This window comes from Salmo salar, unplaced genomic scaffold, assembly GCF_905237065.1.
Source record: "Salmo salar unplaced genomic scaffold, Ssal_v3.1, whole genome shotgun sequence".
NCBI classification, from domain to species: domain Eukaryota; kingdom Metazoa; phylum Chordata; class Actinopteri; order Salmoniformes; family Salmonidae; genus Salmo; species Salmo salar.
In genome coordinates, this window is record NW_025550947.1 from 256,799 (window position 1) to 280,954 (window position 24,156).

The window sequence follows — 24,156 nt, forward strand, 5'->3', positions numbered from 1 at the left end:
AACTGACTCAGGTGTCCAGAACCTCTAGATGTCCAGGACCAGGGTTGGTGATCACTGTTCTATGCTCGTATAATCTATAGAACAGGGGTCACCAACACGGTGCCCGCGGGCACCAGGTCGCCCCCAGGGACCACATGAGTCGCCAGCAGGCCTGGTCTAAAAATAGCACAACTCACTAGTGAGCTGCGTCTGAAATGTAATTGTATTCTGTTGGTATTCTTTTTAATCACACTTGCATTTATATATATATTTAAAAATGACAATATCTTAAAAATATTTTCATTATACATGAGTTTAGATAAGTTTAGGTGAACTCTGACCTACTCTAGTTCAAAGGTCATTATTGTGCACGTGAAAAAACCAGTGCTCGTGGAGAGTAAGCTAGCGGGCGCAGCGAAGAAAACAAAAGTGATCGGCTTTGAGCAGGTGATGATTCCCGTTGTAAAAATCATAAACAACATCCGCTCCAAAGCAAAACAGTACAGGATTTTCAAGGTGCTATTGGAGGAGATTTCAGCTGAATATGGTGACCTGCTGCTACACACAGAAATCCGATGGCTCAGCAGAGGACGAGTTTTACTTCGTTTTTTGTCACTTTTGGGTGAAATCAAAGAGTTCAAGCAGTCCAAAGGCGAAGACGTCTCACTACTAGAGGACACAGAGTGGACATTTGACCTTGCATTTTTGACAGACATTACTGGGAAACTAAATGACTTGAACTGCAAGCTGCAAGGCAAAGGTAAGACTGTTGTTGATCTGATAAGTGCTTTAAATGCATTTAAAGCCAAGATGAACATTTTCTCTGTGGATTTACAGAAAAGAAAGGTGCTGCACTTTCCCTCTGTGCAGTCGGTGCTGAAAGACAATGCTTCTGCATCTGAGACATTTGACAAAGTTGCAGAAAAGTACTGTGAAGTCATAAACAGACTTGGGCAAGAGTTTGAGAATAGGTTTTGTGACCTTCATCAGCTTGAGCCATGTGTGTCGTTCATTTCCAATCCTTTCATGAATGTGGACACAACATTCTTTGCTGAGCAACTAAGTGCAACGTTCAACTTGGATGCTACATCCCAAATGGCATCTGATTTTCTATTTAGTGGACTACTTTTGACCAGGGCCTATCAAATCAAATGTATTTACAAAGCCCTTTTTACATCAGCAGATGTCACAAAGTGCTTATACAGAAACCCAGCCTATAACCCCAAACAGAAAGCAATGCATATGTAGATTCTATAGCAGGGGTCACCAACCTTTTTGAAACTGAGAGCTACTTCATGGGTGCCGAGTCATACGAAGGGCTACCAGTTTGATACGCTCTTCTGAAATAACACATTTGCTCAGTTTGCCTTTAGTTATACGTTATTATAATGATTAATGATACTCATCTATGTGAAGACACTGATCACGTTAATAATTTCTCACAATAATTATAAACAATACCAATAAGGTGGGAAACAGTATCAATATTCAGCACTTTAATCTCAGTAATTGTTACATTTTCAGATGATCACTTACATCACTACATTTCATAGGAGAAATGTCCCATTTTCACTAGCCACTGACAAACCCTTTTAACAAATCATGAACTATGTTGCACTATGTCTCAAAAAGTTATCAATTATGTAATGTTAGAAAAATCTACTTATTTTTAAATAAATCTTGTCACATTTTGAACTAATGACCAAATCTGCTGCATTTTTTAACAGACTTTTAAATTGAACACAATTCTTCAATATTTTAATTCAACTTCGCCATGGCACTGCCATCTTGCCACTGACAACATCTGGTATCTGTTTCTTTGTTAGTGGGAAGACTGGCATTGCATGCTGTTCACCAGTGTATTGTAATCTGGTGTGTAACTTGACACTGCAATTGTGAGTGAGTCTTTCAGATGTGCATCAGTGAGGCGTGTTCTGTGTTTGTTCTTGATGAAGTTCATGTCAGAAAACGCTGATTCACAGAGATAGGTTGAACCAAACAGGCTAGCAACCTTCATAGCTGCTGTGCATACTCCACTGTACTTCTCTGCGTCAACAAGGCACCAAAAGTTTGGTGCAGCCTGGTAGGCTTTGAGGTGGAGTTCATTTTGCAACGTTATGATTTCAATCTCCACCTGGATGTTCACTTCACAATTTACTACTGCAAAACAATACACCAACTGAATATAAATGATTGAGCCTCAATTAACTTACAAACGAATACATTGCAAGACAATTTGAGTTAAAGGAAACACTGCCATGGGTAATATTTTTTTGTACATTTCATAAGTCAATCAATGATAAGCAGAAATCTGGGAAATATAAGCTTTTTCCAATTGTTATCTTTATTTATCCGTATCCTATCGGCAACCATATTCTATATGAAAATGTATATGTCAGTCTTTAGACTAAAACAAAAACGATGTATTTTTAAATTCTCTATAAACGAGATACATATAGACATTTCATTTGGTCCTTTTATGTTCAACTTATTTATGTTTCAAATCCTGGTTAAGAGTGTCTATTTCCAAGTTCTGACAGGATGTTGTTTTCAAAATCAGAGTGCCCTGGTGCGAGCACAAAGTCCTTCCCCTGGGCTATTTCACCCAGGACAAATACAATAAGCTTCCACATCCAGGCACCTCCATCTGACAGGCCGTGTCGCGCTAATACTTGTCCCCCCTGTCTGGACAAAAGGACCCATCACAACAAATGTACATTTCCTCCTCTCTCCCCTATCTTCAGATGCTAAAAGGACTAAGCCCGAATGCCTTAAACATGCTGTGTTAAAAGAAATGTCCTAAAAAGGCTGGGTAATGTATTTTTCCTGTCGTGGCCTCACAGAGAGTAGTCACAATATACCTGTTCCTACCCCTTCTATTAGTGCGGATGGTGTGGGGGGAGAACTGGATGGGAATTAGTGTTTCCGTCAGGACTGATTAGTGTGACGTGCCAGAGCACATCCTGGTTAGCTAATGCTGGGTCTCTGTGTCTGTGTCCATGTGTGTCTGCACACATCTTTTATTCATGTTTTCCATAAATCCCGGGGCAACGAGTCATGATGCCCATTACTGTCCACCCTTTCCTCCCTCTTTTCGCTCATCTTCATCATCATCTTCTTCTTCTTCATCTTCTTCTTCTCCTCCATCTCCATCTTCTTCTTCTCTTTCTTTTTCTGCCTCTTCTCCTCTCACCTATTGTCCTTTCTTCACCTCTCCTCCATCATCTTATCATCTCCCTTTACCTCTCGTCAACCTTCCTTTTTATTACCCCTCCCTTCTCTCTTCTCTCTTCACCCCCGTCCCTCCTCCACCCTCAACTCATCCATCCTCCTTATCCCCCTCTCTCGCTTCACCTCTCTATCTATCAAATGCGTTCTCACCCACTCCACTCCTCTAAAGCTTTTTCATGCTCAGGCCAGGAGGGCCGTCTCTCTGTCTCTTCCAAAACAGACGATGAGAATACCTTCTCCGCTGGAACTTTTAGACCTCCCTGAATTATTCATCCCCAGCTTCTCAGCCATTCGCACACGACCCTGAGAAAATGCTTTTGTGCTTTTTATTTGAAAACATTGAGTAACTGGAGCTTCGGGGTTCGGAACCTTGGGGATGGATTCTAGAAGACATGAGAATGATATAATGTTCTCTATAAAGAATGGAAAAAGAAAAGAAGAAGAAAATGGCAGCCATTTTGAAGACAGGAGGATAATGGCTGGAAAGGACTAGAAGGACAAAAATACAACGAACACAGACAGAAGAATCCAACACATTTTACTGTATTTGACTTTATCACAACTGTATCCAAAAAAGCAGAGTCTAACTGTGCATCTATAGGTATGTAGGTATTTAAATGAAGTGGAGCATATCTGTCCCTAAGGCTAGGGATAATCATCTTACACACTTGTCTTACTTTCAAACTTTTCGGAGACTCTGTTTACACAGAGTAAACACACAGTGTATGACGCTGAAGGACACACACACACACACCACACACACACACACACACACACACACACACACACACACACACACACAAACCCCGAGCCAACGACACACAAACACACACACAGGGGCATGTCAACACTCAGGAGTCATAAAAAAAACTTTTAAAGCTTATGGGACAAATATCCCCTTATCATAACATACATTCACACATTACTCCATTCACAAGCCAATTGAACCCACTCTAAAAAAGACAGGTCATGAATTGAATATAACCATACAGTCTGTTATAGGTAGTGATATAATATAACCAAACAGTCTGTTATAGGTAGTGATATAATATAACCATACAGTCTGTTATAGGTAGAGATATAATATAACCATACAGTCTGTTATAGGTAGTGATATAATATAACCATACAGTCTGTTATAGGTAGAGATATAATATAACCATACAGTCTGTTATAGGTAGAGATATAATATAACCATACAGTCTGTTATAGGTAGTGATATAATATAACCATACAGTCTGTTATAGGTAGTGATATAATATAACCATACAGTCTGTTATAGGTAGTGATATAATATAACCATACAGTCTGTTATAGGTAGTGATATAATATAACCATACAGTCTGACTGTTATAGGTAGAGATATAATATAACCATACAGTCTGTTATAGGTAGAGATATAATATAACCATACAGTCTGTTATAGGTAGTGATATAATATAACCATACAGTCTGTTATAGGTAGAGATATAATATAACCATACAGTCTGTTATAGGTAGTGATATAATATAACCATACAGTCTGTTATAGGTAGAGATATAATATAACCATACAGTCTGTTATAGGTAGTGATATAATATAACCATACAGTCTGTTATAGGTAGAGATATAATATAACCATACAGTCTGTTATAGGTAGTGATATAATATAACCATACAGTCGACTGTTATAGGTAGTGATATAATATAACCATACAGTCGACTGTTATAGGTAGAGATATAATATAACCATACAGTCTGTTATAGGTAGTGATATAATATAACCATACAGTCTGTTATAGGTAGTGATATAATATAACCATACAGTCTGTTATAGGTAGAGATATAATATAACCATACAGTCGCTGTTATAGGTAGTGATATAATATAACCATACAGTCTGTTATAGGTAGTGATATAATATAACCATACAGTCTGTTATAGGTAGTGATATAATATAACCATACAGTCTGTTATAGGTAGTGATATAATATAACCATACAGTCTGTTATAGGTAGTGATATAATATAACCATACAGTCTGTTATAGGTAGTGATATAATATAACCATACAGTCTGACTGTTATAGGTAGTGATATAATATAACCATACAGTCTGTTATAGGTAGAGATATAATATAACCATACAGTCTGTTATAGGTAGTGATATAATATAACCATACAGTCTGTTATAGGTAGTGATATAATATAACCATACAGTCTGACTGTTATAGGTAGTGATATAATATAACCATACAGTCTGTTATAGGTAGTGATATAATATAACCATACAGTCTGTTATAGGTAGTGATATAATATAACCATACAGTGACTGTTATAGGTAGTGATATAATATAACCATACAGTCTGTTATAGGTAGTGATATAATATAACCATACAGTCTGTTATAGGTAGAGATATAATATAACCATACAGTCTGTTATAGGTAGTGATATAATATAACCATACAGTCTGACTGTTATAGGTAGTGATATAATATAACCATACAGTCTGTTATAGGTAGAGATATAATATAACCATACAGTCTGTTATAGGTAGTGATATAATATAACCATACAGTCTGTTATAGGTAGTGATATAATATAACCATACAGTCTGTTATAGGTAGTGATATAATATAACCATACAGTCTGTTATAGGTAGTGATATAATATAACCATACAGTCTGTTATAGGTAGTGATATAATATAACCATACAGTCTGACTGTTATAGGTAGAGATATAATATAACCATACAGTCTGTTATAGGTAGTGATATAATATAACCATACAGTCTGACTGTTATAGGTAGTGATATAATATAACCATACAGTCTGTTATAGGTAGTGATATAATATAACCATACAGTCTGTTATAGGTAGTGATATAATATAACCATACAGTCTGTTATAGGTAGTGATATAATATAACCATACAGTCTGTTATAGGTAGTGATATAATATAACCATACAGTCGACTGTTATAGGTAGTGATATAATATAACCATACAGTCTGACTGTTATAGGTAGAGATATAATATAACCATACAGTCTGTTATAGGTAGTGATATAATATAACCATACAGTCTGTTATAGGTAGTGATATAATATAACCATACAGTCTGACTGTTATAGGTAGAGATATAATATAACCATACAGTCTGACTGTTATAGGTAGTGATATAATATAACCATACAGTCTGTTATAGGTAGTGATATAATATAACCATACAGTCTGTTATAGGTAGTGATATAATATAACCATACAGTCTGTTATAGGTAGTGATATAATATAACCATACAGTCTGACTGTTATAGGTAGAGATATAATATAACCATACAGTCTGTTATAGGTAGTGATATAATATAACCATACAGTCTGTTATAGGTAGTGATATAATATAACCATACAGTCTGTTATAGGTAGTGATATAATATAACCATACAGTCTGTTATAGGTAGTGATATAATATAACCATACAGTCTGTTATAGGTAGTGATATAATATAACCATACAGTCTGACTGTTATAGGTAGAGATATAATATAACCATACAGTCTGTTATAGGTAGTGATATAATATAACCATACAGTCTGACTGTTATAGGTAGTGATATAATATAACCATACAGTCTGTTATAGGTAGAGATATAATATAACCATACAGTCTGTTATAGGTAGTGATATAATATAACCATACAGTCTGTTATAGGTAGTGATATAATATAACCATACAGTCTGTTATAGGTAGTGATATAATATAACCATACAGTCTGTTATAGGTAGTGATATAATATAACCATACAGTCTGTTATAGGTAGTGATATAATATAACCATACAGTCTGTTATAGGTAGTGATATAATATAACCATACAGTCTGTTATAGGTAGTGATATAATATAACCATACAGTCTGTTATAGGTAGTGATATAATATAACCATACAGTCTGTTATAGGTAGTGATATAATATAACCATACAGTCTGTTATAGGTAGTGATATAATATAACCATACAGTCTGTTATAGGTAGTGATATAATATAACCATACAGTCTGTTATAGGTAGTGATATAATATAACCATACAGTCTGTTATAGGTAGTGATATAATATAACCATACAGTCTGTTATAGGTAGTGATATAATATAACCATACAGTCTGTTATAGGTAGTGATATAATATAACCATACAGTCTGACTGTTATAGGTAGAGATATAATATAACCATACAGTCTGTTATAGGTAGTGATATAATATAACCATACAGTCTGTTATAGGTAGTGATATAATATAACCATACAGTCTGTTATAGGTAGTGATATAATATAACCATACAGTCTGACTGTTATAGGTAGTGATATAATATAACCATACAGTCTGTTATAGGTAGTGATATAATATAACCATACAGTCTGTTATAGGTAGTGATATAATATAACCATACAGTCTGTTATAGGTAGTGATATAATATAACCATACAGTACTGTTATAGGTAGTGATATAATATAACCATACAGTCTGACTGTTATAGGTAGAGATATAATATAACCATACAGTCTGTTATAGGTAGTGATATAATATAACCATACAGTCTGTTATAGGTAGTGATATAATATAACCATACAGTCTGACTGTTATAGGTAGAGATATAATATAACCATACAGTACTGTTATAGGTAGTGATATAATATAACCATACAGTCTGTTATAGGTAGTGATATAATATAACCATACAGTCTGTTATAGGTAGTGATATAATATAACCATACAGTCTGTTATAGGTAGAGATATAATATAACCATACAGTCTGTTATAGGTAGTGATATAATATAACCATACAGTCTGTTATAGGTAGTGATATAATATAACCATACAGTCTGTTATAGGTAGTGATATAATATAACCATACAGTCTGTTATAGGTAGTGATATAATATAACCATACAGTCTGTTATAGGTAGTGATATAATATAACCATACAGTCTGACTGTTATAGGTAGAGATATAATATAACCATACAGTCTGTTATAGGTAGAGATATAATATAACCATACAGTCTGTTATAGGTAGTGATATAATATAACCATACAGTCTGTTATAGGTAGAGATATAATATAACCATACAGTCTGTTATAGGTAGTGATATAATATAACCATACAGTCTGTTATAGGTAGTGATATAATATAACCATACAGTCTGACTGTTATAGGTAGTGATATAATATAACCATACAGTCTGTTATAGGTAGTGATATAATATAACCATACAGTCTGTTATAGGTAGTGATATAATATAACCATACAGTCTGACTGTTATAGGTAGTGATATAATATAACCATACAGTCTGTTATAGGTAGTGATATAATATAACCATACAGTCTGTTATAGGTAGTGATATAATATAACCATACAGTCTGTTATAGGTAGTGATATAATATAACCATACAGTGACTGTTATAGGTAGTGATATAATATAACCATACAGTCTGTTATAGGTAGAGATATAATATAACCATACAGTCTGTTATAGGTAGTGATATAATATAACCATACAGTCTGTTATAGGTAGTGATATAATATAACCATACAGTCTGTTATAGGTAGTGATATAATATAACCATACAGTCTGTTATAGGTAGTGATATAATATAACCATACAGTCTGTTATAGGTAGTGATATAATATAACCATACAGTCTGACTGTTATAGGTAGAGATATAATATAACCATACAGTCTGTTATAGGTAGTGATATAATATAACCATACAGTCTGACTGTTATAGGTAGTGATATAATATAACCATACAGTCTGTTATAGGTAGTGATATAATATAACCATACAGTCTGTTATAGGTAGTGATATAATATAACCATACAGTCTGTTATAGGTAGTGATATAATATAACCATACAGTCTGTTATAGGTAGTGATATAATATAACCATACAGTCTGACTGTTATAGGTAGTGATATAATATAACCATACAGTCTGACTGTTATAGGTAGAGATATAATATAACCATACAGTCTGTTATAGGTAGTGATATAATATAACCATACAGTCTGTTATAGGTAGTGATATAATATAACCATACAGTCTGACTGTTATAGGTAGAGATATAATATAACCATACAGTCTGTTATAGGTAGTGATATAATATAACCATACAGTCTGTTATAGGTAGTGATATAATATAACCATACAGTCTGTTATAGGTAGTGATATAATATAACCATACAGTCTGTTATAGGTAGTGATATAATATAACCATACAGTCTGTTATAGGTAGTGATATAATATAACCATACAGTCGACTGTTATAGGTAGAGATATAATATAACCATACAGTCTGTTATAGGTAGTGATATAATATAACCATACAGTCTGTTATAGGTAGTGATATAATATAACCATACAGTCTGTTATAGGTAGTGATATAATATAACCATACAGTCTACTGTTATAGGTAGAGATATAATATAACCATACAGTCTGTTATAGGTAGTGATATAATATAACCATACAGTCTGTTATAGGTAGAGATATAATATAACCATACAGTCTGTTATAGGTAGTGATATAATATAACCATACAGTCTGACTGTTATAGGTAGTGATATAATATAACCATACAGTCTGTTATAGGTAGTGATATAATATAACCATACAGTCTGTTATAGGTAGTGATATAATATAACCATACAGTCTGTTATAGGTAGTGATATAATATAACCATACAGTCTGACTGTTATAGGTAGAGATATAATATAACCATACAGTCTGTTATAGGTAGTGATATAATATAACCATACAGTGCTGTTATAGGTAGTGATATAATATAACCATACAGTCTGTTATAGGTAGTGATATAATATAACCATACAGTCTGTTATAGGTAGTGATATAATATAACCATACAGTCTGCTGTTATAGGTAGTGATATAATATAACCATACAGTCTGTTATAGGTAGTGATATAATATAACCATACAGTGACTGTTATAGGTAGTGATATAATATAACCATACAGTCTGTTATAGGTAGTGATATAATATAACCATACAGTCTGTTATAGGTAGTGATATAATATAACCATACAGTGCTGTTATAGGTAGTGATATAATATAACCATACAGTCTGTTATAGGTAGAGATATAATATAACCATACAGTCTGTTATAGGTAGTGATATAATATAACCATACAGTCTGTTATAGGTAGTGATATAATATAACCATACAGTCTGTTATAGGTAGTGATATAATATAACCATACAGTCTGTTATAGGTAGTGATATAATATAACCATACAGTCTGTTATAGGTAGTGATATAATATAACCATACAGTCTGTTATAGGTAGTGATATAATATAACCATACAGTCTGTTATAGGTAGTGATATAATATAACCATACAGTCGACTGTTATAGGTAGAGATATAATATAACCATACAGTCTGTTATAGGTAGTGATATAATATAACCATACAGTCTGACTGTTATAGGTAGTGATATAATATAACCATACAGTCTGTTATAGGTAGTGATATAATATAACCATACAGTCTGTTATAGGTAGTGATATAATATAACCATACAGTCTGTTATAGGTAGTGATATAATATAACCATACAGTCTGACTGTTATAGGTAGTGATATAATATAACCATACAGTTACTGTTATAGGTAGAGATATAATATAACCATACAGTCTGTTATAGGTAGTGATATAATATAACCATACAGTCTGTTATAGGTAGTGATATAATATAACCATACAGTCTGACTGTTATAGGTAGAGATATAATATAACCATACAGTCTGACTGTTATAGGTAGTGATATAATATAACCATACAGTCTGTTATAGGTAGTGATATAATATAACCATACAGTCTGTTATAGGTAGTGATATAATATAACCATACAGTCTGTTATAGGTAGAGATATAATATAACCATACAGTCTGTTATAGGTAGTGATATAATATAACCATACAGTCTGTTATAGGTAGTGATATAATATAACCATACAGTCTGTTATAGGTAGTGATATAATATAACCATACAGTCTGTTATAGGTAGTGATATAATATAACCATACAGTCTGACTGTTATAGGTAGAGATATAATATAACCATACAGTCTGTTATAGGTAGTGATATAATATAACCATACAGTCTGTTATAGGTAGTGATATAATATAACCATACAGTCTGTTATAGGTAGAGATATAATATAACCATACAGTCTGTTATAGGTAGTGATATAATATAACCATACAGTCTGTTATAGGTAGTGATATAATATAACCATACAGTCTGTTATAGGTAGAGATATAATATAACCATACAGTCTGTTATAGGTAGTGATATAATATAACCATACAGTCTGTTATAGGTAGAGATATAATATAACCATACAGTCTGTTATAGGTAGTGATATAATATAACCATACAGTCTGACTGTTATAGGTAGTGATATAATATAACCATACAGTCTGACTGTTATAGGTAGAGATATAATATAACCATACAGTCTGTTATAGGTAGTGATATAATATAACCATACAGTCTGTTATAGGTAGTGATATAATATAACCATACAGTCTGTTATAGGTAGTGATATAATATAACCATACAGTCTGTTATAGGTAGTGATATAATATAACCATACAGTCTGACTGTTATAGGTAGTGATATAATATAACCATACAGTCTGACTGTTATAGGTAGAGATATAATATAACCATACAGTCTGTTATAGGTAGTGATATAATATAACCATACAGTCTGTTATAGGTAGTGATATAATATAACCATACAGTCTGTTATAGGTAGTGATATAATATAACCATACAGTCTGACTGTTATAGGTAGAGATATAATATAACCATACAGTCTGACTGTTATAGGTAGTGATATAATATAACCATACAGTCTGTTATAGGTAGTGATATAATATAACCATACAGTCTGTTATAGGTAGTGATATAATATAACCATACAGTCTGTTATAGGTAGTGATATAATATAACCATACAGTCTGTTATAGGTAGTGATATAATATAACCATACAGTCTGTTATAGGTAGTGATATAATATAACCATACAGTCTGTTATAGGTAGAGATATAATATAACCATACAGTCTGTTATAGGTAGTGATATAATATAACCATACAGTCTGACTGTTATAGGTAGTGATATAATATAACCATACAGTCTGTTATAGGTAGAGATATAATATAACCATACAGTCTGTTATAGGTAGTGATATAATATAACCATACAGTCTGTTATAGGTAGTGATATAATATAACCATACAGTCTGTTATAGGTAGTGATATAATATAACCATACAGTCTGTTATAGGTAGTGATATAATATAACCATACAGTCTGTTATAGGTAGTGATATAATATAACCATACAGTCTGTTATAGGTAGTGATATAATATAACCATACAGTCTGTTATAGGTAGTGATATAATATAACCATACAGTCTGTTATAGGTAGTGATATAATATAACCATACAGTCTGTTATAGGTAGTGATATAATATAACCATACAGTGACTGTTATAGGTAGTGATATAATATAACCATACAGTCTGACTGTTATAGGTAGAGATATAATATAACCATACAGTCTGTTATAGGTAGTGATATAATATAACCATACAGTCTGTTATAGGTAGTGATATAATATAACCATACAGTCTGACTGTTATAGGTAGAGATATAATATAACCATACAGTCTGACTTATAGGTAGTGATATAATATAACCATACAGTCTGTTATAGGTAGTGATATAATATAACCATACAGTCTGTTATAGGTAGTGATATAATATAACCATACAGTCTGTTATAGGTAGTGATATAATATAACCATACAGTCTGTTATAGGTAGAGATATAATATAACCATACAGTCTGTTATAGGTAGTGATATAATATAACCATACAGTCTGTTATAGGTAGAGATATAATATAACCATACAGTCTGTTATAGGTAGTGATATAATATAACCATACAGTCTGACTGTTATAGGTAGTGATATAATATAACCATACAGTCTGTTATAGGTAGTGATATAATATAACCATACAGTCTGTTATAGGTAGTGATATAATATAACCATACAGTCTGTTATAGGTAGTGATATAATATAACCATACAGTCTGACTGTTATAGGTAGAGATATAATATAACCATACAGTCTGTTATAGGTAGTGATATAATATAACCATACAGTCTGACTGTTATAGGTAGTGATATAATATAACCATACAGTCTGTTATAGGTAGAGATATAATATAACCATACAGTCTGTTATAGGTAGTGATATAATATAACCATACAGTCTGTTATAGGTAGTGATATAATATAACCATACAGTCTGTTATAGGTAGTGATATAATATAACCATACAGTCTGTTATAGGTAGTGATATAATATAACCATACAGTCTGTTATAGGTAGTGATATAATATAACCATACAGTCTGTTATAGGTAGTGATATAATATAACCATACAGTCTGTTATAGGTAGTGATATAATATAACCATACAGTCTGACTGTTATAGGTAGAGATATAATATAACCATACAGTCTGTTATAGGTAGTGATATAATATAACCATACAGTCTGACTGTTATAGGTAGTGATATAATATAACCATACAGTCTGTTATAGGTAGTGATATAATATAACCATACAGTCTGTTATAGGTAGTGATATAATATAACCATACAGTCTGTTATAGGTAGTGATATAATATAACCATACAGTCTGTTATAGGTAGAGATATAATATAACCATACAGTCTGTTATAGGTAGTGATATAATATAACCATACAGTCTGACTGTTATAGGTAGTGATATAATATAACCATACAGTCTGTTATAGGTAGAGATATAATATAACCATACAGTCTGTTATAGGTAGTGATATAATATAACCATACAGTCTGTTATAGGTAGTGATATAATATAACCATACAGTCTGTTATAGGTAGAGATATAATATAACCATACAGTCTGTTATAGGTAGTGATATAATATAACCATACAGTCTGTTATAGGTAGTGATATAATATAACCATACAGTCTGTTATAGGTAGTGATATAATATAACCATACAGTACTGTTATAGGTAGAGATATAATATAACCATACAGTGACTGTTATAGGTAGTGATATAATATAACCATACAGTCTGTTATAGGTAGTGATATAATATAACCATACAGTCTGTTATAGGTAGTGATATAATATAACCATACAGTCTGTTATAGGTAGTGATATAATATAACCATACAGTCTGACTGTTATAGGTAGAGATATAATATAACCATACAGTCTGTTATAGGTAGTGATATAATATAACCATACAGTCTGTTATAGGTAGAGATATAATATAACCATACAGTCTGTTATAGGTAGTGATATAATATAACCATACAGTCTGACTGTTATAGGTAGTGATATAATATAACCATACAGTCTGTTATAGGTAGTGATATAATATAACCATACAGTCTGTTATAGGTAGTGATATAATATAACCATACAGTCTGTTATAGGTAGTGATATAATATAACCATACAGTCTGTTATAGGTAGTGATATAATATAACCATACAGTCTGACTGTTATAGGTAGAGATATAATATAACCATACAGTCTGTTATAGGTAGTGATATAATATAACCATACAGTCTGACTGTTATAGGTAGTGATATAATATAACCATACAGTCTGTTATAGGTAGAGATATAATATAACCATACAGTCTGTTATAGGTAGTGATATAATATAACCATACAGTCTGTTATAGGTAGTGATATAATATAACCATACAGTCTGTTATAGGTAGTGATATAATATAACCATACAGTCTGTTATAGGTAGTGATATAATATAACCATACAGTCTGTTATAGGTAGTGATATAATATAACCATACAGTCTGTTATAGGTAGTGATATAATATAACCATACAGTCTGACTGTTATAGGTAGAGATATAATATAACCATACAGTCTGTTATAGGTAGTGATATAATATAACCATACAGTCTGTTATAGGTAGTGATATAATATAACCATACAGTCTGTTATAGGTAGTGATATAATATAACCATACAGTCTGTTATAGGTAGTGATATAATATAACCATACAGTCTGTTATAGGTAGTGATATAATATAACCATACAGTCTGTTATAGGTAGTGATATAATATAACCATACAGTCTGTTATAGGTAGTGATATAATATAACCATACAGTCTGTTATAGGTAGTGATATAATATAACCATACAGTCTGTTATAGGTAGTGATATAATATAACCATACAGTCTGTTATAGGTAGTGATATAATATAACCATACAGTCTGTTATAGGTAGTGATATAATATAACCATACAGTCTGTTATAGGTAGTGATATAATATAACCATACAGTCTGTTATAGGTAGTGATATAATATAACCATACAGTCTGTTATAGGTAGTGATATAATATAACCATACAGTCTGTTATAGGTAGTGATATAATATAACCATACAGTCTGTTATAGGTAGTGATATAATATAACCATACAGTCTGTTATAGGTAGTGATATAATATAACCATACAGTCTGTTATAGGTAGAGATATAATATAACCATACAGTCTGTTATAGGTAGTGATATAATATAACCATACAGTCTGTTATAGGTAGTGATATAATATAACCATACAGTCTGACTGTTATAGGTAGTGATATAATATAACCATACAGTCTGTTATAGGTAGTGATATAATATAACCATACAGTCTGTTATAGGTAGTGATATAATATAACCATACAGTCTGTTATAGGTAGTGATATAATATAACCATACAGTCTGTTATAGGTAGTGATATAATATAACCATACAGTCTGTTATAGGTAGTGATATAATATAACCATACAGTCTGACTGTTATAGGTAGTTATTTCCAAAGCAGTGAAAGGAGAGTTTGTAAGTCATTGAGCTACCTGGGACAGCAGAGCTATTTAACCACTTTACATTTCTATTTGTAAATCAGAAGCACTATATAAAGAGGCTGTTAAATAATATTAACATTCATTAATATCACTGTCATGGTGGGGTTCATTTGATATTGTGTTATACTGTGAAAGGTCTTTCTGAAAACGATACCTCACTACCCCAGTATGGCCCAGCATGAGGAAATAATGTCAATTTAATTAAAGTATACTGCAGCGTGAACTTAACTTAATCTAACACGAGTTACAATGGTAGGAGCAGGTAATAGACTGGCTCTGTTACATCGTTTTGACCACAGCGTTGTGTTCTTTTTCCAGACACTCAGTGACAAGTATTATTTGAATATCCTCCATGTAATGTTAATGGGGAGCCAACATGGCTGCCATAGAATGTTAACGTGTCAATGTATCATAATGCAGAATCCTCAATGTCCCAACTCTCTCAACATATAGCTCTGGTTTGGACCAGATTTCTGCTCGTCCTCAGGCTGCTGCCGTTGTCTTTTTGGAGATTCTCCCTGCATGTGGCCTTCTTCTCCACTGAGCCTTAGTCCCAGTATCAAATTACACCCTGTTCCCTGTGTAGTGCACTACTTATTCCCTGTATAGTGCACTACTTATTCCCTATATGGTGCACTACTGCTGTATGGGCAATGGGATGCCATTTGGGACTCAGGCTAAGATGCTGATTTACCCACTTGAAAACCTAGCATGAGAGGAGAGAGTTAGATTGCCCTGTAGTGTCTCTATGTCCCTTCTAGTTAATATATCTCTACATACACAGTCAGACAAGTTAATCTAGCTCTATATTCTGTCTCTACTATGTCCCTTCTAGTTAATATAGCTCTATATTCTGTCTCTACTATGTCCCTTCTAGTTAATCTAGCTCTATATTCTGTCTCTACTATGACCCTTCTAGTTAATCTAGCTCTTTATTCTGTCTCTACTGTGTCCTTTCTAGTTAATCTAGCTCTATATGCTGTCTCTACTATGTCTCTTCTAGTTAATCTAGCTCGAAATTCTCTCTACCTTTCCCTTCTAGTTAATATATGTCTATTATTTCTCTATGGCCCTTCTAGTTAAGCTAGCTCTATATTATGTCTCTACTATGTCCTTTATAGCTCAATATTATATTTATACTATGTCCATTCTAGTTAATCTAGCTCTATATTATATTTCTACTATGTCCATTCTAGTTAATCTGGCTCTATATTCCTGTCCTCTGTGTAAGAGTACTCTGCGGTCAGCTCTAATCTAAAACTGGCTGATCAAACACTGCTCCTCTCTCTCTGTGTGTGTGTGTGTGTGTGTGTGTGTGTGTGTGTGTGTGTGTGTGTGTGTGTGTGTGTGTGTGTGTGTGTGTGTGTGTGTGTGTGTGTGTGTGTGTGTGATCAAACACTTGTGTACAGCAGAACGAGTCAGTCCCTTGGCAACTCCTGACCTTAACATTAACAGGCGTTATCTGTGGGCACACAGAAGTGTGTGTGTGGTGGTTGCATGTGTGCGCACGTGTCAACATTTCTGTGTGTGTTTGAATGCATGCGTGACAAAAGTTGTGTGTGTGTGCTGCCGCAGTGACTCGACTTTAAGTTCATCACCGCAGTATTTTTAGTTGAATTGCTCACACAATTTAGAATGAAAAAAACATAGCTTGGCAGTTTTCCAGTTTTAAAATCCTTTTTCTTTTTTTTGCAGACTCCCCGCTGGCAGCAGAACAGACTTAACTACAGCAGTAGAACACTGCAAGATGATCACAATTGCTCATTTTGGAAACAACAAAACAACGCATCGGAGGACAAATGAATGGTCCTAGAACCATTCCAGAATGGAATGGAGTCATTCTAGAAGACAATGGAGAAATTCTGGAATGCTATGCAGGCATTCTTGAAATAAAATGTGAATCTTCAGTGAAGCAGAGTACATCATATCATGTGTTCCATTGATTTGTCAGTAGATAGAATTTATATTTTAATCGCAAATAAAATGAAAACATAAAACGTCATGAAGATTGCTGTTATGTAGATGAAGTGACAAAAGGCAGGTTGTGAGATGACTGTGTTGACTGTAGGTGCTGCTGTAATGTGTGTTTGTGTGTACACAGAGGGCTGATTATCTGCACTGATGCATTCATTCAAATTAACACCGCTCAAGGTCAGCTGAGGTCGTCGCTCAATGGAGAGACAGAGGTAGAGAAAAAGAGACATACAGAGAGAGAGACGCATAGAGACAGAGAAGACACTGACAGAGAGAGAGAGGCGGAGAGAAAGAGAGAGAGAGAGACAGAGACAGACACTGACAGAGAGCAAGCGAGACAGAGGCAGAGAGGAGACATGACGCATAGAGACAGAGATAGACACTGACAGAGAGAAAGAGAGATGCATAGGGACAAAGATAGACACTGACAGAGAGCAAGAGAGGCAGAGAGGAGACATACAGAGAGAGAGAGAGACAGAGGCAGAGAGGAGACATACAGAGAGAGAGAGACAGAGGCAGAGAGGAGACATACAGAGAGAGAGAGACAGAGGCAGAGAGGAGACATACAGAGAGAGCGAGAGAGAGAGACAGAGACAGAGATAGACACTGACAGAGAGCAAGAGAGACAGAGGCAGAGAGAAAGAGAGACAGAGAGAGAGAGAGAGAGAAACAGAGAGAGAGAGACAGAGATAGACACTGACAGAGAGCAAGAGAGACAGAAGCGGAAAGAAATAAGGGACACGACAGTGTACAGGATGGCAACTCCAAGAGACGGTTTATTAACATTCCATAAAGCAAGAGGACGCACCACCTGATCATTTAAACCCATGCACCCTGTGCATAACCTTCTGCCGTCTATCCAACACAACAGTAATCTTTAAACATGTTGTACTTTTCTTAAATCTACTTTTGTAATTGACTAAAACAAACAGACAAGATTAAAATGATGTTTGAAAAAGGTCAAGTTTTTGCTGTGAGCCAATGGGGTAACCTAGGTAACCACAGGATGTTGTTTCCCCACAGGCGGTTGGGCCCGCAACGTTCTAATACCGACTGGGACGATAGACCAATGACTGTTCATCTAGGTAAGGGGGTGTGGTCTAGACCATCCTATCAGCCAATCAGGGCTGTCTGTAAATATCTTCAAATGTGTTTCCTAACACCCCCACACAATCAGACTGAGCATTTCAAGGGCCAAGGGAGGCTCAGGGAAATAAATGATAAATATATTTTGAAGTCATTTTCATTAAATATTAGACATACAATGACGATTTAAAAAGAAAATTACAAAGACTGCATGGGGGCTTTAACATTGCCCATTCACCTGTGTATACCAATGACTTACAGAATACGACTGTGAAAACTTACCACATCAAGATGGATACCAGAAGACTTCTGAGTTGGACAGCACCGCACTTTTCAGGATCTTCACTACCTCCTAAATAACACCCTGTCCAGGCCGGCGTCTCTAATGACACACCTTTTTTCTATTTAATGCACTACTGTTGTAGAAGTAGTGCACTAAATAGGAGGTAGGGGGCCATTTGGGACGCAGGCCAAGGTCTCTACGTTGTCCACACCAGAAACGCATCACTCAGCTTTATGTCCGTATCATGACACGTTAATAGGTAGCGGGGCACACAGTAAATATAGGGCCCCTGTCGATATCCCTCCGCCGTGTGAAGTAACTCACGGTGTCCTGGGCCTGTGTTTCACACCGTTTGTGCTGAGAGATAAAAGGATTGTGATGAGCTAGATCTTCTCCATATGACAGTGGAGTTGATGTGAACGGTATTAAATCATGAACTGGAGTTGACCTCTAGTGTGGGTGAACTGTCATATACAGTCCTGTGTAATTAAGCAATAAGGATCGAGGAGGTGTGGTATGTGGTCAATATACCACGGCTAAGGGCTGTTCTTAGACACGACGCAACGCGGAGTGCCTGGATACAGCCCTTAGCCGTGGTATATTGTCCATATACCACAAACCCCCGATGTGCCTTACTGCTATTATAAACTGGTTACCAACGTCATTAGAGCAGTAAAAATAAATGTTTTGTCATACCCGTGGTATACGGTCTGACATACCACGGCTGTCAGCCAATCAGCATTCAGGGCTTGACCCATGAAGTTACAGACCAGAAGAGGAGGAAGGTTTACTACTGTACAGCTGAAGATACACTTTAAGTATATGTACCGGACAAAAGATACACACACACCATAACACTCTTACTGCAGACAGCAACGAGTCACACACACACACACACACACACACACACACACACACACACACACACACACACACACACACACACACACACACACACACACACACACACACCATAACACTCCTACTGCAGACAGCAACGAGTCACACACACACACTATAACACTCCTACTGCAGACAGCAACGAATGAGTCACACACACACACACACACCATAACACTCCTACTGCAGACAGCAACGAGTCACACACACACACACCATAACACTCCTACTGCAGACAGCAACGAGTCACACACACACACCATAACACTCCTACTGCAGACAGCAACGAATGAGTCACACACACACACACACACCATAACACTCCTACTGCAGACAGTAACGAGTGAGTCACACACACACACCATAACACTCCTACTGCAGACAGCAACGAGTGAGTCACACACACACACACACACACACACACACACCATAACACTCCTACTGCAGACAGCAACGAATGAGTCACACACACACACACACACCATAACACTCCTACTGCAGACAGCAACGAGTGAGTCACACACACACACACACACACACACACACCATAACACTCCTACTGCAGACAGCAACGAATGAGTCACACACACACACACACACACACACACACACACACACACACACACACACACACACACACACACACACACACACACACCATAACACTCCTACTGCAGACAGCAACGAATGAGTCACACACACACACACACACACACCATAACACTCCTACTGCAGACAGCAACGAATGAGTCACACACAAACACACACACACCATAACACTCCTACTGCAGACAGCAACGAGTGAGTCACACACACACACACACACACACACACACACACACACACACACACACACACACACACACACACACACTATAACACTCCTACTGCAGACAGCAACGAGTGAGTCACACACACACACACACACACACTAACACTCCTACTGCAGACAGCAACGAGTGAGTCACACACACACACACACACACACACACACACACACACACACACACACACACACACACACACACACACACACACACACACACACACACACACACACACACACACAGCCCACACTCACTGTCCCAGTGTCCATTAAAATCAGAGTGCATTTGGCCTCACCTCTGCAAGGAAACATAGAGACCATCTGAGTGTAAGTGTGTGTGCATATTGAGTGTCTCCTGTGTAGCCTTGAGCAGTCTCTGGGTGGTAGGTAATGTTACAGTGTCTACAGAGAGAGTAGTGTACCAGTCTCTGGGTGGTAGGTAGTGTTATAGTGTCTACAGAGAGAGTAGTGTACCAGTCTCTGGGTGGTAGGTAGTGTTACAGTGTCTACAGAGAGAGTAGTGTACCAGTCTCTGGGTGGTAGGTAATGTTACAGTGTCTACAGAGAGAGTAGTGTACCAGTCTCTGGGTGGTAGGTAATGTTATAGTGTCTACAGAGAGAGTAGTGTACCAGTCTCTGGGTGGTAGGTAATGTTACAGTGTCTACAGAGAGAGTAGTGTACCAGTCTCTGGGTGGTAGGTAATGTTACAGTGTCTACAGAGAGAGTAGTGTACCAGTCTCTGGGTGGTAGGTAATGTTACAGTGTCTACAGAGAGAGTAGTGTACCAGTCTCTGGGTGGTAGGTAATGTTATAGTGTCTACAGAGAGAGTAGTGTACCAGTCTCTGGGTGGTAGGTAATGTTACAGTGTCTACAGAGAGAGTAGTGTAACAGTCTCTGGGTGGTAGGTAATGTTATAGTGTCTACAGAGAGAGTAGTGTACCAGTCTCTGGGTGGTAGGTAATGTTATAGTGTCTACAGAGAGAGTAGTGTACCAGTCTCTGGGTGGTAGGTAATGTTATAGTGTCTACAGAGAGAGTAGTGTACCAGTCTCTGGGTGGTAGGTAATGTTATAGTGTCTACAGAGAGAGTAGTGTACCAGTCTCTGGGTGGTAGGTAATGTTATAGTGTCTCAGAGAGAGTAGTGTACCAGTCTCTGGGTGGTAGGTAATGTTATAGTGTCTACAGAGAGAGTAGTGTACCAGTCTCTGGGTGGTAGGTAATGTTACAGTGTCTACAGAGAGAGTAGTGTACCAGTCTCTGGGTGGTAGGTAATGTTACAGTGTCTACAGAGAGAGTAGTGTACCAGTCTCTGGGTGGTAGGTAATGTCATAGTGTCTACAGAGAGAGTAGTGTACCAGTCTCTGGGTGGTAGGTAATGTTATAGTGTCTACAGAGAGAGTAGTGTACCAGTCTCTGGGTGGTAGGTAATGTTATAGTGTCTACAGAGAGAGTAGTGTACCAGTCTCTGGGTGGTAGGTAATGTTATAGTGTCTACAGAGAGAGTAGTGTACCAGTCTCTGGGTGGTAGGTAATGTTACAGTGTCTACAGAGAGAGTAGTGTACCAGTCTCTGGGTGGTAGGTAATGTTACAGTGTCTACAGAGAGAGTAGTGTACCAGTCTCTGGGTGGTAGGTAGTGTTATAGTGTCTACAGAGAGAGTAGTGTACCAGTCTCTGGGTGGTAGGTAATGTTACAGTGTCTACAGAGAGAGTAGTGTACCAGTCTCTGGGTGGTAGGTAATGTTACAGTGTCTACAGAGAGAGTAGTGTACCAGTCTCTGGGTGGTAGGTAATGTTACAGTGTCTACAGAGAGAGTAGTGTACCAGTCTCTGGGTGGTAGGTAATGTTACAGTGTCTACAGAGAGAGTAGTGTACCAGTCTCTGGGTGGTAGGTAATGTTATAGTGTCTACAGAGAGAGTAGTGTACCAGTCTCTGGGTGGTAGGTAATGTTACAGTGTCTACAGAGAGAGTAGTGTACCAGTCTCTGGGTGGTAGGTAATGTTACAGTGTCTACAGAGAGAGTAGTGTACCAGTCTCTGGGTGGTAGGTAATGTTATAGTGTCTACAGAGAGAGTAGTGTACCAGTCTCTGGGTGGTAGGTAATGTTACAGTGTCTACAGAGAGAGTAGTGTACCAGTCTCTGGGTGGTAGGTAATGTTATAGTGTCTCAGAGAGAGTAGTGTACCAGTCTCTGGGTGGTAGGTAATGTTACAGTGTCTACAGAGAGAGTAGTGTACCAGTCTCTGGGTGGTAGGTAATGTTACAGTGTCTACAGAGAGAGTAGTGTACCAGTCTCTGGGTGGTAGGTAATGTTACAGTGTCTACAGAGAGAGTAGTGTACCAGTCTCTGGGTGGTAGGTAATGTTACAGTGTCTACAGAGAGAGTAGTGTACCAGTCTCTGGGTGGTAGGTAATGTTACAGTGTCTACAGAGAGAGTAGTGTAACAGTCTCTGGGTGGTAGGTAATGTCATAGTGTCTCAGAGAGAGTAGTGTACCAGTCTCTGGGTGGTAGGTAATGTTATAGTGTCTCAGAGAGAGTAGTGTACCAGTCTCTGGGTGGTAGGTAATGTTATAGTGTCTACAGAGAGAGTAGTGTACCAGTCTCTGGGTGGTAGGTAATGTTATAGTGTCTACAGAGAGAGTAGTGTACCAGTCTCTGGGTGGTAGGTAATGTTACAGTGTCTACAGAGAGAGTAGTGTACCAGTCTCTGGGTGGTAGGTAATGTTACAGTGTCTACAGAGAGAGTAGTGTACCAGTCTCTGGGTGGTAGGTAATGTTACAGTGTCTACAGAGAGAGTAGTGTACCAGTCTCTGGGTGGTAGGTAATGTTATAGTGTCTACAGAGAGAGTAGTGTAACAGTCTCTGG

General features: G+C 36.1%; 1 long non-coding RNA gene across 1 annotated transcript; it reads left to right on the forward strand.

Moving 5' to 3' along the window:
* Window positions 1-353: 353 nt before the first annotated feature.
* On the forward strand, window positions 354-17,991 carry LOC106602094 (uncharacterized). Its single transcript, XR_006768502.1, has 2 exons — window positions 354-739; window positions 17,911-17,991. It is a non-coding gene; the product is annotated as an uncharacterized lncRNA (long non-coding RNA).
* The last annotated feature ends 6,165 nt before the right edge of the window (window positions 17,992-24,156 follow it).